This window comes from Micropterus salmoides, unplaced genomic scaffold (assembly GCF_014851395.1).
Source record: "Micropterus salmoides isolate LMB-PRFRI ecotype aquatic unplaced genomic scaffold, ASM1485139v1 Ms_hic_scaffold_6, whole genome shotgun sequence".
NCBI classification, from domain to species: Eukaryota; Metazoa; Chordata; class Actinopteri; order Centrarchiformes; family Centrarchidae; genus Micropterus; species Micropterus salmoides.
This window is the reverse complement of record NW_024044348.1, coordinates 22,036,177-22,045,912: the sequence shown is the minus strand read 5'-3', so window position 1 is coordinate 22,045,912 and position 9,736 is coordinate 22,036,177.

Here is a 9,736-nt window from a genome sequence, read left to right as displayed (position 1 = left end):
TTAGAAGCGAGTTTTCCCCATCTGTCAATTCAATCTAGATTATTTATTTTCAAATAAAAAAAAAAAAGGAAAAAAAATAAAAAATAATAATGATTAAAAAAAACAATAAACAATATTATAAGGAACTCTTTTTCTTATATGTATTTTGGTGACATTTATATTGTTAATACATTTTGGATACTGTGTTTAGTGCCTTTTCAGGTCAGAGCAACTGCCCTTCAAAATTCCTGTGCACGTCCCTGCTGTGGAATGTTCAGGGTGTAAGTTATATGCGTCTGTATATATGTTTATAAATAACTGTACTGTTTTGGTGGTGGTGGAGCAGTGGATAAAACACATGCCTTTGGTGTGAGAGACCCGGGATCAAATCCACTGTGAGACACCAATGTGTTCCTGAGCAAGAAACTTAACCCCTAGTTGTTCCAGAGGTGTGTGACCTCTGACACGTATAGCAATTGTAAGTTGCTTTGGATAAAAGCGTCAGCTAAATTAATAAATGTTACCATATTTTAATATAGGCCTACACTTAATTATATGTTGTGTGTGTAGCACGAAGGAACTACAAATTTCGGCCTTGTCCTGTATAATGATAAATAAACAACTTTGTAAAATGTGGGCCTATGTACAGTGTTATAAAACATGGAATTAACCAGTCTTTGTTGTTAGGATTTGGTTTTAATGCTGGTAACTTGAATGTGAGATAACAGTGTCTCCTCTGTCCAGTTTGATCTCGGTTTTGGATGAGGATGTCTCTCCCTGGAGCATCCCTGGGACACAGAACACATACACACTGACTGGAAGCCATTTCCAAACTTGTGTTGTATAGAACAAAGATAACTGGCTCAACGAGGAACAGAGCAGGTACCGCAGAGGATAATCCAATTTATATTGGCACTCTCTGATGAGCAATTAGAAGGAGGATTCAGTTATTCTCAGGGATGGTGAGTGTGTAAAACTCAGTTAACTTTGCATTGGCACCTCTTTCCTTGCCTCGTGCAATGAGACAGACACAATGGAGAGTGTGGCTGAACTGAGTAGCATTCTCAAACAGCCCCATTCATCATCCTCCACAGCCCTATCTGTCTGCGTCAGGGATAGCCTTGTTCACTCGGACTGCTCAGCTGTGACGAAGAAAAAAAAAATCTCTTAACTAAGCAGACGTTTCTGCGTCAGCCAGAGAGGTTGACAGAAATCAGAGCAGAGAGAAACACAAAAACATACACAAATAAAACACTACAGAGGAAACATGAAATGAGACTGATTAAAAACATTAGATGGCATGTTTGAAAGATATTTGCCCTCATGCACATTGAATTTGCTAAACATAGATACACTGGTACATCCACTTCTGAATCCAGATGGAGCTGAATAATCTATAATAATAAAAAAAAAGTGTATATTATGTTGCAAAAGTAAAGTTTTTTGGATTTGTTCCATGAAATTACACAGCATATTAAATTTAAATCAGGGTGAAGCTTACAACAAGAAATAGAGACTAGAACAGCCAGCAGTGAAAAGGTTCAATATTGAAGACAACTGGTGCCACACTCTAATCAGCTAATTAACTCAAAACACCTGCAAAAGCCTTTAAATGGTCTCTCAGTCTAGTTCTGTAGGCTACACAATCATGGGGAAGACTGCTGACTTGACAGCTGTCCAAAAGATGACCATTGACACCTTGCACAAGGAGGGCAAGACACAAAAAGGTCATTGCTAAAGAGGCTGGCTGTTCACAGAGCTCTGTGTCCAAGCACATTAATAGAGAGGCGGAAAGGAAAAGATGTGGTAGAAAAAAGTGTACAAGCAATAGGGATAACTGCACCCTGGAGAGGATTGTGAAACAAAACCCATTCAAAAATGTGGGGGAGATTCACAAAGAGTGGACTGCAGCTGGAGTCAGTGCTTCAAGAACCACCACGCACAGACGTATGCAAGACATGGGATTCAGCTGTCGCATTCCTTGTGTCAAGCCACTCTTGAACAAGACACAGCGTCAGAAGCGTCTCGCCTGGGCTAAAGACAAAAAGGACTGGACTACTGCTGAGTGGTCCAAATTTATGTTCTCTGATGAAAGTAAATTTTGCATTTCCTTTGGAAATCAAGGTCCCAGAGTCTGGAGGAAGAGAGGAGAGGCACAGAATCCATGTTGCTTGAAGTCCAGTGTAAAGTTTCCACAGTCAGTGATGGTTTGGGGTGCCACGTCATCTGCTGGTGCTGGTCCACTGTGTTTTCTGAGGTCCAAGGTCAACGCAGCCGGGAACCAGGAAGTTTTAGAGCACTTCATGCTTCCTGCTGCTGACCAACTTTATAGAGATGCAGATTTCATTTTCCAACAGGACTTGGCACCTGCACACAGTGCCAAAGCTACCAGTACCTGGTTTAAGGACCATGGTATCCCTGTTCTTAATTGGCCAGCAAACTTGCCTGACCTTAACCCTATAGAAAATCTATGGGGTATTGTGAAGAGGAAGATGCGATACGCCAGACCCAACAATGCAGAAGAGCTGAAGGCCACTATCAGAGCAACCTGGGCTCTCATAACACCTGAGCAGTGCCACAGACTGATCGACACCATGCCATTGCTGCAGTAATTCAAAAGGAGTCACAACTAAGTATTGAGTGCTGTACATGCTCATACTTTTCAGTTGACCAACATTTCTAAAAATCCTTTTTTTGTATTGGTCTTAAGTAATATTCAAATTTTCTGAGATACTGATTTTTGGGGTTTTCATTAGTTGTCAGTTATAATCATCAAAAGTAAAAGGAATGAACACTTGAAATATATCAGTCTGTGTGGAATGAATGTATACATTATACAGGCTTCATGTTCTGAATGGAATTACTGAAACAAATCAACAGCAGGTGTGTGTCATTGGCAGATAACCAAGAGCTAGGGAGGAGAGAGAGTCATGGCCACGCCCACAGCACGAAGACCCAGACACAGCTAGGCAGAGAAAACACACAAGGGAGACCAGTGAAGGGTAAAAACACAGGGAAAAAGCTGAAGTCACGACCATGACTGTGACAGCAGGTAGTGTACGGTGGGTCTTTAAGAGCTTTTTCAATGAAAACAGCTCTGATTCAACTGGAAAAGAGGCTGAAGAGAGTAGTGAGACTGAAACAAAACAGTAAAGTTGCAGGCCAGAAAAACAAAACCATGCGCTGAAAGACACTATAAAGCTCTGAGCTGAGGGAAACTGCAGATTTAAGAGATAATTCATAGTTGGCTCATCACTAGAAAAAGCAACCCCTTTTCACATGATCCATTGTTTGTTTATGTGTGTGTGTGTGTGTGTGTGTGTGTGTGTGTGTGTGTATGTATGTATATATATATATAGTATTAGAGCTGCTAGATTACGCTCCACTCTGCTTGTGCTGTGGAGAGAAGAATAAATAGATCCCTTTAGAGCTATCTTAGCATTCAGTTTCTGGTGATTTTCTCTGGCCTACATATGCCACTTATCTAGATAATTACTGACTATTATAGTTTGTCTTTCTCTTCTTTCTTTCTCTAAAACAGTGATTTAGGCCAGATGAAGTCCCCTCAAGCCTTGTTTTCCATTTACCCCATGTAGCAACATTATGCAACCTAATGGTCTAATGTTATGGGTACTCGCCTTATCAGATTCATGCAAACAAAATGTTCAGAATTCTGTTGCAAATAAAGTACAGACAGGCTGACCAGAAGGTATCTTAAAGCAGAAGGATTTTGCAGAAAGTGAGGCCCGACTTAACCCGCCTGTAACACCACTGAGGATAAACAAGGTTGTTGTCCAGAGAGGTGGGAACAGCTGCTGACTTTTACCACTTAAAAGACGTATTTGCAAAATAATATAATGACAATCTCAAGATTACAATTTTTTAAAATCCTAGATAATTTCACAAAAGTTTAGAAATGTTTCACCTTTTTTCTAAAATGTTGCTGTTTGTTAGTTTGGTGTGTTGAAATGCACTAAAGGAGTCCTGAGCTGGTTCTGGTCACTTTATTGACGCAGTAAGGAACAAAACACTGCAATGTTGCTGCAATATTAATTCAAAATGTGTTAAAGATCTAAAAGTGAATTGTTTTACCCTAAACTGCTGAATTTGTCAAACAAAATTCTACTAAGCAGATTCACAATAAAGAAGAAAACAACCCAACACAACAACAACAAACAGCAATGAAGGAAAGGGAAAAAAGGTCACAATAAAAATCAACAAACACAACAAAAAGCAGTCATCATTTTAGAAAAAAAAAACAGTTAAGCAAGTGAGACATAAGATGCATCTAAACAAAAAAAACAACATGACGAGAACCTATCCTTTCAATCTCCTTCAATGTTTCCTGTAAATATTAGAACTAACTTTAAAATAGCATCAGTCATTTTAAGGCTCCTCTGGTTAGGTTTGTCATAATAAAAACTCTATATTAGCCAGTGTGCTGCCAGAGAGATCAGATGGTGGTTTGTACCTGAATGTATGTGAACCAGAAAGGATTACAAAAAAGAGCAAACAAGGTCAGCAAGCCTTCTTTGAATAAATAAAGATTTTACAAATTATGCAGAATAATATTTATTTTAGCGTATTTAAATATGTCTTAATTGGAACTGATCTGGTGTCTGTAATCATATTTTTGACAAGGTAAAAAAATATGAAGCCATTTCATATGAATACACATTTTGCTTATCAAATTGTTTTTAACTCTCTGTTGCAACTATAGATTTTACAGAGCAAAGCAAAAATCAGTATGTTGCTTTTATGTGATAAAGAGATGACTGTTAAATGTATTAGGGCTGAAATATCAAAGGGAGAGAAACAGAGAGCGAGAGAGAGGCAAAGCAAGAGAGAGATGCAGCAAACGTGGCATCTTTGTCTGAAAATGCACATTTTCATGGCGATTGAAGTGTCTCAGCACACGGCGGCTGCTTCCTGTCAGACTGTGTAAGACAGAGCAAGACCAATTAATAACAAAATCCCTTAATCACAAATATCTTTGTGTGTGTTGTTAGGTTATCATTATTATGGTGTTTCAAATTCATATTTTAACCAAGCAAATATCACATCCTGTATATTGTTTGACTGACATCTGAAAATCTCCTTCCAGACGGAGGCTGTTTAGGCCAGTTATAGGGTTGTTGTCCTGTCGACAATGTCCTTGAGCAAGACACTAATCCCAGACTTCTACTGTATATGTGGAAAAATGTAAGATATGGAAAAAAGCTATGTTATTAAGTCATACAACATCCATACTACAGTCTTTATGTGACTATGGTGAACCTGATGATGTCTTCAACAAGTTTGTGAAGGCACCATATTTGACATTAAAGCAGTTTTCAAAGTCCTCACTATCCACCTGAGCTAGTTGAACAAAAAGCTAATTAAATTTGCTTTATTGTCTTGTTTGACACTGCAAGGGGTTGTCGAAAGCATGTCTGCATGTTGGTTTGACTTTGTTGATATGTCTTTCAGCCATAATGCTGACTTGCTCTTAAAGCTGTTGTATTTGATATTTTCTAAGTAATGGATCAAATGGCTGAATTGTAGTGATGAACAGTTCACTTTAGCGCTATGGAGCGTCTTTCAGGTCATTGATTTGGTTCAATTCCTCCGCTCTCATCAGTGACTGTTAAACTGTTTTCAGTTAAAAAAGCTCTGATAAACCTGCTGTACACTACCTGCCCAGAACCAAATAGCAAACTTAGCTAGCTAGTTGCTAACTAGTTAGCAACTAGCTGGTGAACATATTGGAGCATTTAACAACTAAATTGTGTAAAAGTGCACTAATTACCAAGCAGCAGAGCCAAAAACTCTGTTTTATGTTATATTATTTTCTACAGTTTCTGTTTTATGTTAGTGTTAATATTCACTTATCTTTTGATAATGAATGTTTGATGTAGAAAATGTTACATTCAATAAATATTGCTCATAATGTTCTCTATAGTCTACTTTTTCTTAAATAGACAGATGTAGCAAACTGTTTTAAAGAAGGGAGGATTGTTGTGGGACCACTGGTGTGACTGTGTGGTAAGGGCAAATGATTAACATGGTTCAGGTAGGGCTAAGGGAATGGTTAAGTTAGCAGAAGTTTGCTTAGGGCCCCAGACAGGTTAGGACCGGCTCTGATGATTAGGGGAAGCTTAATATATGCAATAATGTAGATGCCATATATTTTCACTTTTCGCTGTCTTAATAATTCAAATAATGACTAAAGCTTTCACAGGGTTTTCCTTTTGTCTGTCGATTTTTGGGCTTTTTCGGGCCAAGCACGTTTGTTTTTAACCATTTCCTGTATTCAACACCGGCAGCCTGTTGCCCCGGCTGTGTGTAAGTTATCTCCTAAAGCCCACACTAGAGGTTAGGTCTAAATCAGCTACTAATATGGGTTGCTCCACAATTACTTGGGCAGACCTTCACTAGATTAACTTGGGCGTAGTTAAGCCGTAACTATGGCAAGTGGCCCTGTGCATTAGTAAGCTAGATCGATATTGAAATATCATATCAATAAATTCGGTCTCTACTGGATTAACATTACTGTGTAGCAAAATGACATGCAGTTAATGAAAAGTTATGCTGAGGGGCAGAAAAACGGCAGTTTTACCATTAGAGAGTATAATGCTGTGACAGCTCTACACCTAGCCTGTGTGGCCTGTGGCTGCTCAACACCTTGTCTGTAAGTTACTGAAGTTACTAACCATTTCACACAGAGGACCAGTGACATAACAAACCAGTATTGACTTTGGGACTGAAGTACAGGGATGGGTTGAAACCAACTTTATATGCAGTTTTACTGTTATATAGTATGTTAGCCAGGTGAACCTGCTACTAGCATGCTGCGTGGCTAATGTGCTAGCGTCTTTTCCACACACTGAGCAGTGTTGGAGTAACTTCATTTCATACTAAGAGACAGACTAGAGCACATGTGTCAAACTCAAGGCCCGTGGACCGAATCCGGCCCACCACGTCATTTTGTGGCCCGCAAAAGCTTTGGAAGATTCATGACTGTCCTAAAATAAGTCTATGCTGCCATAAACTACATCTCCCACAATGCATGTCGATTTTGTGACCCGAGAAGTGGCGGCATCCCGCCACTAAATTGCGATGTTTCCACACCCACTAAGGTAGTTTTCCGACACGTGGAGATGAGAAATGTATACAAACAATCCCTAAATGTCCAAGACGAGAAAAAAATTTCATGAATGGTGGGAAAATGAATACATGTTTGTGCTTCAAGGAGAAAACCCGGTAGGCTATATCTTTTGTGTTATGAGGCAGTGTCAGTGATGAAGGATCAACGTTAGTTAAGTTAGCGAGACTACACGACTTGGCCAATGGCCGTGCCGTTCACACTACACAACTTGCCGTCTTGTGTCGTTGTGGCATCACAGACTACACGAGCTGACAACGACTCTGGTACCTGACGCTGGTCTCCAAACCATGTTTTGTCAAGAAAACACAAGTGAAATGTGAAACGGGAAATGGCGCAAACCTACAGACAAAACAGCTGTTATTATAAAGACAGCAATTATAAAGACAAAGAATATGGGTGAAAAGAATGGATTAGGACATGCAGGTAGCAGGGATTGTCTGAGCTACAGAAGAGAGCTGGAGGGGAGTAAAATGTGTTTTGCGGTGAAAAAGTAGCTGCCTGCTCTGCCAGCTGCCTGCTCTTTGGCTGGATGTGGATGTCGAGTCGGCCGACTTCTGCAGATATTTGGCATGATGTATATCTGGCTGGCGTCAGTGATGTGTCAGAAATGTGTCGGGGAGCCATTTTAATGTATTGTTGAGTAGTTCACACATAACGACTGGCGACCGCAGATCAACTGCTGATTTACTCCCGATTACAGCCTGATGGACACCGAGCTCTCCGAGCAGCAAATCAGGCTAAAAATCTTGTAGTGTGACCTAGGCTTAGGCTACAGTAGCCTATACGTCTGCATTTTTCCAGGTAATCAAACTGTCTCTCATTAGTTGGATGTATGACCTCTGCAAGGCTGTGTGCAGCTGGACTATTTGTTTTATCAAATGCCACATCTGTCCTTCATGTTATTAGCAGCTCACAATTATTTGCTTTACCATGGTTCTGCACCTCTGGACTGTGAAAAAGTGAAAAGTTACTGTAAAAATGAAATGTTTGATCTTTTATTGATGGAGTAATGAGGGTTTTTAAATCTGATAAATTCATTTATTTATAATAACACAGAGACATTTTCTTACTATGGCTATATTTTTACATCTGATAAATATCCTTGAATACATAATCAAATAAAGAGAGTTATTTAACAATATGTTAAGGAGTAGTTAAGTTTATACAGTCTTGGTTCAGTAGCAACTGGCCCTTCGAAGGTAACCGTAATGCTTACGTGGCCCTTGGTGAAAATGAGTTTGACGCCCCTGGTCTAGATGAATTGTGTGAACGTTAAGCCTTGTATGAAGTAAATTAAATAAACACAGTAGTAGGTGTGGTAAATTGCTTTAGTGGGATTTCACTGCAAAGCTAACATAACGTTAGCCGCGTTAGCATTAAGCATGGAGTCCATCAAAACACCACAGTAGTCGGTGGGATGTGGTGAGTTACTTTTTGTGGAACTACTGTAACGCTAACGTTAGCTCTGCTTATTAAGCTGTCTTCTGCTCTGGATGTTCGCTGGTAACGTTATGTGGGTCTGTTGTTGTTGTGATATGCATATGTACCTGATAGACCCTGTGGTACACATGTGAAAAACAAATGGTCACTTTCTTTGGTTTAACTTTAACATGAAGCTGCAAACTTGCTCATGCCCCAAAGCTTTAACGTTAGAGAACCGTTGGGCAGTGTGTTTAAAGTCAGGCAGAGACCAAAACATTATAATTCAGATTTACTTAACATTAACTTGCAGCTATACTAGTATCAGGGACAATGCTGCAGCTCTGTTACAGGTTCAGTGTAATAAATATAGGAATACTGCTCTTCTGCTGCATCGTGTAGACTGGCAATGCATTATAAGCAACAGTCTCACTTAGTTTTTTGGTTCGTCACAACACCATTTACATCTATACTTGATAAAAATTCAAGCTGAGCAATTCAAATTCAGTTTTTTAATGCAAGTATTCAAGTTGAGCAATTTAAATTCAGTTTTTTAAATGCAATTATTCATGTTGAGCAATTCCAGTTCAGTTTTTTAAATGTAATTATTCAAGTTGAGCAATTCAAATTCAGTTCTAAATAATTCAAATTCAGTCTGTACTGATACAAAAATCAGCCCATAGTCGATAGGTTTCCCTAAAAGCTACCTAGCAAATCAGCGATCTCAGTCACTAGTCAGTCAGACAGCAGAGATGAGGCGTGATACGTGGATGGCAAGGTAGAGGAGAAAAATAGATCAGAAACTGACTGTATAATAACAGAATGTACATTGCTCTGATACTCTGCTTAAACAGTGTTTTGATATTTTCGATATTTGTTACAGATTCACTGGAGAGTGCACTTACAGAAAGATTTAATTGTCATCAGCTGCATTTTTGCACACTGCCATCAGAATCTGGAATGACTTTGAGTGTTCAGAGCAGAGGGTTGCCCCCCTTGTTATATTTTATTTACAGTTTGTCAAATGATATCAATCAGATATTGTAGTTTGTGAGTAAAAACAAAAAGTACTAGTAAAAAGTAATACTGTCTAATAATTTAATTTTTAATTTTCTCAGTCAAATTTGCCAGAAAATCAAAGTTAACACATCTTTCATGTTGAATTATAGTGATGTGCTATCTTGTCTTATC